The 6,729-nt window shown below is 49.4% G+C and overlaps 1 pseudogene; it reads right to left on the reverse strand.

Annotated features, from left to right (window-relative positions):
• Window positions 1-2,277: 2,277 nt before the first annotated feature.
• LOC141078349 (uncharacterized) lies at window positions 2,278-5,217 on the reverse strand (annotated as a pseudogene).
• Between the last annotated feature and the right edge of the window lie 1,512 nt (window positions 5,218-6,729).

A 6,729-nucleotide genomic window follows, 5' to 3' on the forward strand; every position in this document is an offset into this window, starting at 1 on the left:
TGGCTTGTGTACGGTCCCTCCCATGTGGCTTGTGTATGGTCCCTCCCATGTGGCTTGTGTATGGTCCCTCCCATGTGGCTTGTGTATGGTTCCTCCCATGTGGCTTGTGTATGGTCCCTCCCATGTGGCTTGTGTACGGTCCCTCCCATGTGGCTTGTGTACGGTCCCTCCCATGTGGCTTGTGTACGGTCCCTCCCATGTGGCTTGTGTACGGTCCCTCCCATGTGGCTTGTGTACGGTCCCTCCCATGTGGCTTGTGTACGGTCCCTCCCATGTGGCTTGTGTATGGTCCCTCCCATGTGGCTTGTGTACAGTGTATGGTCCCTCCCATGTGGCTTGTGTACAGTGTATGGTCCCTCCCATGTGGCTTGTGTATGGTCCCTCCCATGTGGCTTGTGTATGGTCCCTCCCATGTGGCTTGTGTATGGTCCCTCCCATGTGGCTTGTGTATGGTCCCTCCCATGTGGCTTGTGTATGGTCCCTCCCATGTGGCTTGTGTATGGTCCCTCCCATGTGGCTTGTGTATGGTCCCTCCCATGTGGCTTGTGTATGGTCCCTCCCATGTGGCTTGTGTACAGTGTATGGTCACTCCCATGAGGCTTGTGTACAGTGTATGGTCCCTCCCATGTGGCTTGTGTATGGTCCCTCCCATGTGGCTTGTATACAGTGTATGGTCCCTCCCATGCAGCCAGTAATTTATTCTGTAACATAGGGACCAACACCCAAACCTTCTGCCCCTCCTCGTAGACCCTCAGTCTGGCAAAACGGTCGTACCAGACCTTCTGGTTGATTTGGGCCTGGGTCACGTTCTCATGAGCCAGGTTACTCAGTTTTTGTATTCTTTCTCTGAGTCGGAGTACATATTCAACCACCGAGACGCCCGTAGTTTTGGGGTTGCTCTCCCAACAGTTCTTAATCAAATCAAGTTTTTATCAAAGAAAGGAAAAAACCTGGCCTAAACAAGGGAAGGCACTTCCTGTTAATCCAACAAATCCTATACACCATGGAAGTCTACGCCCATGTTATTTATAAAAATAATCCATCTTTATTCAAACAAGTTTGTTAAAATATAAAACAAGTAGACAATGGAAATACATATGCAAAATATTACTGCTAACACAGGTAATAAAGGTACAACTTTTCTCTATTTTACATATTTGTATATTCTTTTTGGGTAAAAGAGATACAATCTAAGTGACATAAAAGAATTCACAATCCTAATAAAGATATATGGAATAATCCCTAATTGATACAAATACATAGGTGTCCATTGAGTGAGTATGTCTCTAATAGTACAGCAATTATTGAAATATTGCACATTCCTCACATAGGCTTTTTGAATAAAAGTTATCTACCAACACTGCCACAGACAAACCCACTAAGACTACATTCATCAAGGAAAATTTCCTATATCAATAATTTGTAAAGGGTTGTGCAGCACTAAATATGTAGGGATATATACTGATCATTAATGTGCAAAAATAGCTGTTTACATGTGCAAAATACAGAGGCAATATAAAGCTACCATAGGGAGTAATGGAGATCCTGATATTTTTAAACAGATAACCAAGGTAAAATAACCATTATTAAATGTAAGATGTAAGGATAACATCCAGCAACTCTAAGCGATAATGGTAGTCCTACTACTTGAATAAGTCTCAATGGAAAAATTACACCAAGAGAGCTGTACCTGACCTGCGAGCAGTCTTGACGCCCCGACGCGCGTTTCGCGTATAGCTTCTTCCTTGTGGGGGTATTAGAGACATACTCACTCAATGGACACCTATGTATTTGTATCAATTAGGGATTATTCCATATATCTTTATTAGGATTGTGAATTCTTTTATGTCACTTAGATTGTATCTCTTTTACCCAAAAAGAATATACAAATATGTAAAATAGAGAAAAGTTGTACCTTTATTACCTGTGTTAGCAGTAATATTTTGCATATGTATTTCCATTGTCTACTTGTTTTATATTTGAACAAACTTTTTTGAATAAAGATGGATTATTTTAATAAATAACATGGGCGTAGACTTCCATGGTGTATAGGATTTGTTGTCTTAATCAAATCAAGTGGCCCCCTGACCCTCCCCCCCCATAAACCAGTTCAAAGGGGGAGAATCCTGTGGACGCCTGGGGTACCTCTCTGTACACAGACAATAGATGAGGGAGGCACCGCTCCCAGTCTCTCTCCTGTGGACGCCTGGGGTACCTCTCTGTACACAAACATCAGATGGGGGAGGTACCGCTCCCAGTCTCTTCCTCCAGTCTCCATCAGTATTTGAGCATTTGTTTTAATGTTCCGTTAAAATGCTCGCAGAGCCCATTGGTTTGGGGATGATAGGCGCTGGCCACAAAATGCTGTACTTGTATTTTTTCGCAGAGGCTTTCCATCAGATCGGACATGAATTGGGTTCCCTTATCGGTTAACATTTCCCTGGGGAAACACACACGAGAGCACACAGTCAGTAAAGCCTCCGCCACTTTGTCTGCTCGGATGGAGGACAGCGCCGCAGCTTCCAGATACCGTGTAGCATAGTCCACCACTGTGAGGATGAACTTTCTGCTAGAGCTGCTAGGGATTGCAAGTGACCCTATGATATCCACAGCCTCTGGCAGGAAGGGCTCATCAATCACTGGCAGGAAGGGCTCATCAATCACTGGCAGGAAGGGCTCATCAATCACTGGCAGGAAGGGCTCATCAATCACTGGCAGGAAGGGCTCATCAATCACTAGCAGGAAGGGCTCCTCAATCACTGGCAGGAAGGGCTCCTCAATCACTGGCAGGAAGGGCTCCTCAATCACTGGCAGGAAGGGCTCCTCAATCACTGGCAGGAAGGGCTCCTCAATCACTGGCAGGGAGGGCTCCTCAATCACTGGCAGGGAGGGCTCCTCAATCACTGGCAGGGAGGGCTCCTCAATCACTGGCAGGGAGGGCTCCTCAATCACTGGCAGGGAGGGCTCCTCAATCACTGGCAGGGAGGGCTCCTCAATCACTGGCAGGGAGGGCTCCTCAATCACTGGCAGGGAGGGCTCATCAATCACTGGCAGGGAGGGCTCATCAATCACTGGCAGGGAGGGCTCATCAATCACTGGCAGGGAGGGCTCATCAATCACTGGCAGGGGTATCAATGGGGCTTTCTGTATATTCCCAACTCTCACAAACTATGCAGGATCGACAGTAGTTTGCTATATCTGTCCCCTTCTTGGGCCAATAACAGTCATGTGTCAGGCGAGCTTTAGTCATTTGTACTCCAAGGTGTCCAGCCAGAGGAATTTCATGAGCAATTCTCAATAATTGTTCCCTAAATGGATAAAGGTACTGTCACACTTAGCGATGCACCAGCGATCCCGACAACGATATGACGCGGTCAGGATCGCTGGTGCATCGCTAGGTGGTCGCTAGTGAGCTGCCACACAGGCAGATCTCACCAGCGACATCGCAGCGGTCGGGGGTCGCTACTTACCTGTCAGACGAGGCGATCCTGACGTCCTCTTGCCCGCGTCCACGCGTGGCTCGTCGGTGCCAGCAGGAAGCGGCCGACGAGAAAGGGCCCAGGCCGTTCTCACGCGATCAGCGATAATCAGCGGGGGAGCCGGTGGGGGGGTAAGTGTCACACATAGCGATATCGCTGCTGCGTCACAAAACCAGTGCCGTTATAGCGATATTGCTTAGTGTAACGGGGCCTTAAGTAACGACCAGCCGCTTTTCACAGTCCCGAGGTTCTGTAGTATCAGTGGGGAGAGTCTCTTTATACAGTCTGCCCAGGTCCCAGTATATTCTCTGTTTGTGAGAAGCAGTGGGGGGTTGATCTGCAAGGCATCTGAGCTTCTCCAGACTGACATCTGTCCGCAGGGCCTCCTGGAAGCTCTGACGGTCAGTCTGCAGCCCGTGGCCTAGTGTGACTGCCAGGCCCTGGTCTGAAGCGGAGTCTTCAGTGTCGGTTATCTGGGGCCTTGTTGGGTCTGCCATGTGAGGAGGCTCCAGGGCCATAGTATGGTCCTCTGGTTCAGGCAGTTCTATTTGAGCCTCATCCTCTAATCTCTGTGGTTGAGTCTGAGCCGCAGCCTGACTCCGGTCACAGCGGCCACATACGCACATTGGTACATTTTCCCTCCTCGCACGGGATCTCAGGTGGGTTGCTTTCTCTCACCTCTGTAGCATTTACTTGTAAGGGAGGGATATAGTAGGACACCATCCTCCCCAAGTCTGTGTCTAGCAGCACATTGGTGGGTTTAGTGCCTGATACTACCACTTCTCTCAGTCCTTTCCATGCCCCCCAGTCCAGGTACACACGCGCCATGGGCACGGCAGGGCTGACTCCTCCAACCCCGGTTATAGACATTGTCTTTCCTGGTATGATATCGGCAGGGGTTACCATTGCTGGACGCACCAGAGTCACCTCTGCCCCAGTGTCTCTGAGACCAATGGTGACTTTATTGCCAACAGTGACAGATCTAATTGGTCCTCACATCAGAGCCAGCCTCAAAGTGGACAGAAGGTGGGGACCCAGACGACTTTGTGGTTGTAGGTGGGCGTTTCTCCCTATCAGGGCAGACAGCGCTCACATGTCCCACTTTGTTGCAGGCGAAGCATCGGCGTGTATCACCTAGAGAATGTCTAGTCCCCGGGACCCCATAGGAGGTGGGCTTGGACAGCACTGGTGATCGGCCGGCAGAGGGACAAGGGTCTCCGTTTGGCTTACTTCCCTTCCCGCTGAATCCCGATGGCTTCCAGACCTCAGGCATCCTGTTAGACACATAGCAGTCAGCAGTCTGATCCGCAGTTCGTGGCTCCCAATCACACACAAATTGTCGTACATCTGTGGGGCACATGTGAAGAAATTGATCCTTGACCATAAGATCCGTTAAGTCCTCAAAACTGTTAACAGAAAGTCCCCTGATCCATTGGTGGAACGTGGTCTTCAAGGTGCTCACGACATCCGCATAGCTGTCAGTTGATCCACGTTGTAGGTTCCGGAACTTTCTTCGATACACTTCTGGGGTTAGGTTGTATTTTCTGATCAGGGCCTCTATTATTGCCTCATAGTTCCCATCTAGCTCTGGCGGGAGAGCAGTAAAATCTTCCAGGGCTTTGCCTTTCAACCCTGGGGTTAGATACTGCGCCAACTGCTCACTGCGTAGATGGTATTGCCTGCAGGTTTTTTAAAACCCCCGAAGGAAAGTATCTAAATCCATATCCTTCTCCATCACAGGGAAGTTTTCCAGACGTGGTCTCCTTGGATTTATTTCCTGGAGGGGGGTCAGCTGCGGACTGTTACCCCTTTCTATTTGAGCCATCTGAAGCTTGAAAGCTGTCTCCTCCCCGGCGTTCTGCAGCCTCTCTCTCCTCCTGGCGTTCTGCAGCCTCTCCTCCTTGCGTTCTGCAGCCTCTCTCTCATCCTGGTCCGGGCATTCTGCCGCCTCTCCTCCCGGCGTTCTGCCGCCTCTCTCTCCTCCCGGCGTTCTGCCGCCTCTCTCTCGGCCCGGTCCTGGCGTTCTGCAGCCTCTCTCAGCCTGTCGGCACTGTAGAATAAACTGCATGCGCAGATTGGGATCACTTGTTCCCAGCTGTTGTAATTCCATCTGTAAAGTAGTCCATAGGCTCCTCAGCACTGGGAATACTGGTATCTCCGGTGCAAGAGCAGGCATTGCTGGGTCTCTCTGAGGTGGACTCTCTCTTTGCCCATATGCTTCAGTATTTTGCTCTATGTCCTGTTCGGCCAAGGAACAAAAGGACGCATGCGGCGGCAAAACATACCTGCGCATGGCCTGCGTACCCAATGCTAAATGTTATGATTCAGTCACCGTAGGAGGCAAAAACAAAAATGCTAGCTAGTCCTGAAAACCAGAGAAGTTGGCAACTATCAGATTGCAGACCCCTGAACCTATCAACACAACTAGCAGTAGCCGTGGGGGGTTCCTACGATGACCTTGACCCCTCGATCACAGCAGGAGAGATACATAGGCCCAAAGAAGGAAAGGGGAAATCTAACTGCCCCAGAGCAGACCCCAAAGCAATAGGCAGCCCCCAACATATGACGGTGAAGCAAGATGAAAACACTTACACAGACAGAAAGACAGGCTGAGCAAAGACGGGGCCCAAAAACTACCTAGATTGGAACGGATAGGAAGGCTGCTGTCTGCAATCTGCCAAAACCCTATCAGAGACAAAAGCCAACAAGCTGATATAAAAATGGCCCTGAAGCAACTAAGCTTCAAAAACTAAATCAGCACTCAGGTACTTTCAGAACACAGAGCTCTAGGAACACTGCACACTCCAGCAGGGAGTGGCAGAATCCAAAAAGCAAGAAAAACAAAAACAAATCTTAGATGCAAAAAGGCAAAACAGAAAACTTAGCTTTAGGAGAGCAGGAATCAGACTGGTGTCCAAGAGTCCACAGAAAAATCACCCGCAGGGCAGAAAGGGCATAGGCTGCCATAAATCCAGTCAGTGACTACACTCAGCCAATCGTCTTCATTAGTCCCAGGTGTCTGATAATCAGGCTCACTACCTTCCTTCACTAGAATAGGGAGTTCACCAGGCCTCAGTGACGGAGGGGAAAATGAACTCGCAACAGCTAAAGATAGGGTACGCAGGCCGCATGCAGCGGCTTGCACCCATAGGCGGAGCTCTCCCTCCACACACGCTAATGTGAAACCAGCACAAGGCTTTGGATTCTTTAGAGCAACAAGATTCAGACAGTTTTAAGCTTTAATATAAAA

This window comes from Dendrobates tinctorius, unplaced genomic scaffold, assembly GCF_039654945.1.
Source record: "Dendrobates tinctorius isolate UK_male_01 unplaced genomic scaffold, ASM3965494v1 ptg000537l, whole genome shotgun sequence".
NCBI lineage: Eukaryota > Metazoa > Chordata > Amphibia > Anura > Dendrobatidae > Dendrobates > Dendrobates tinctorius.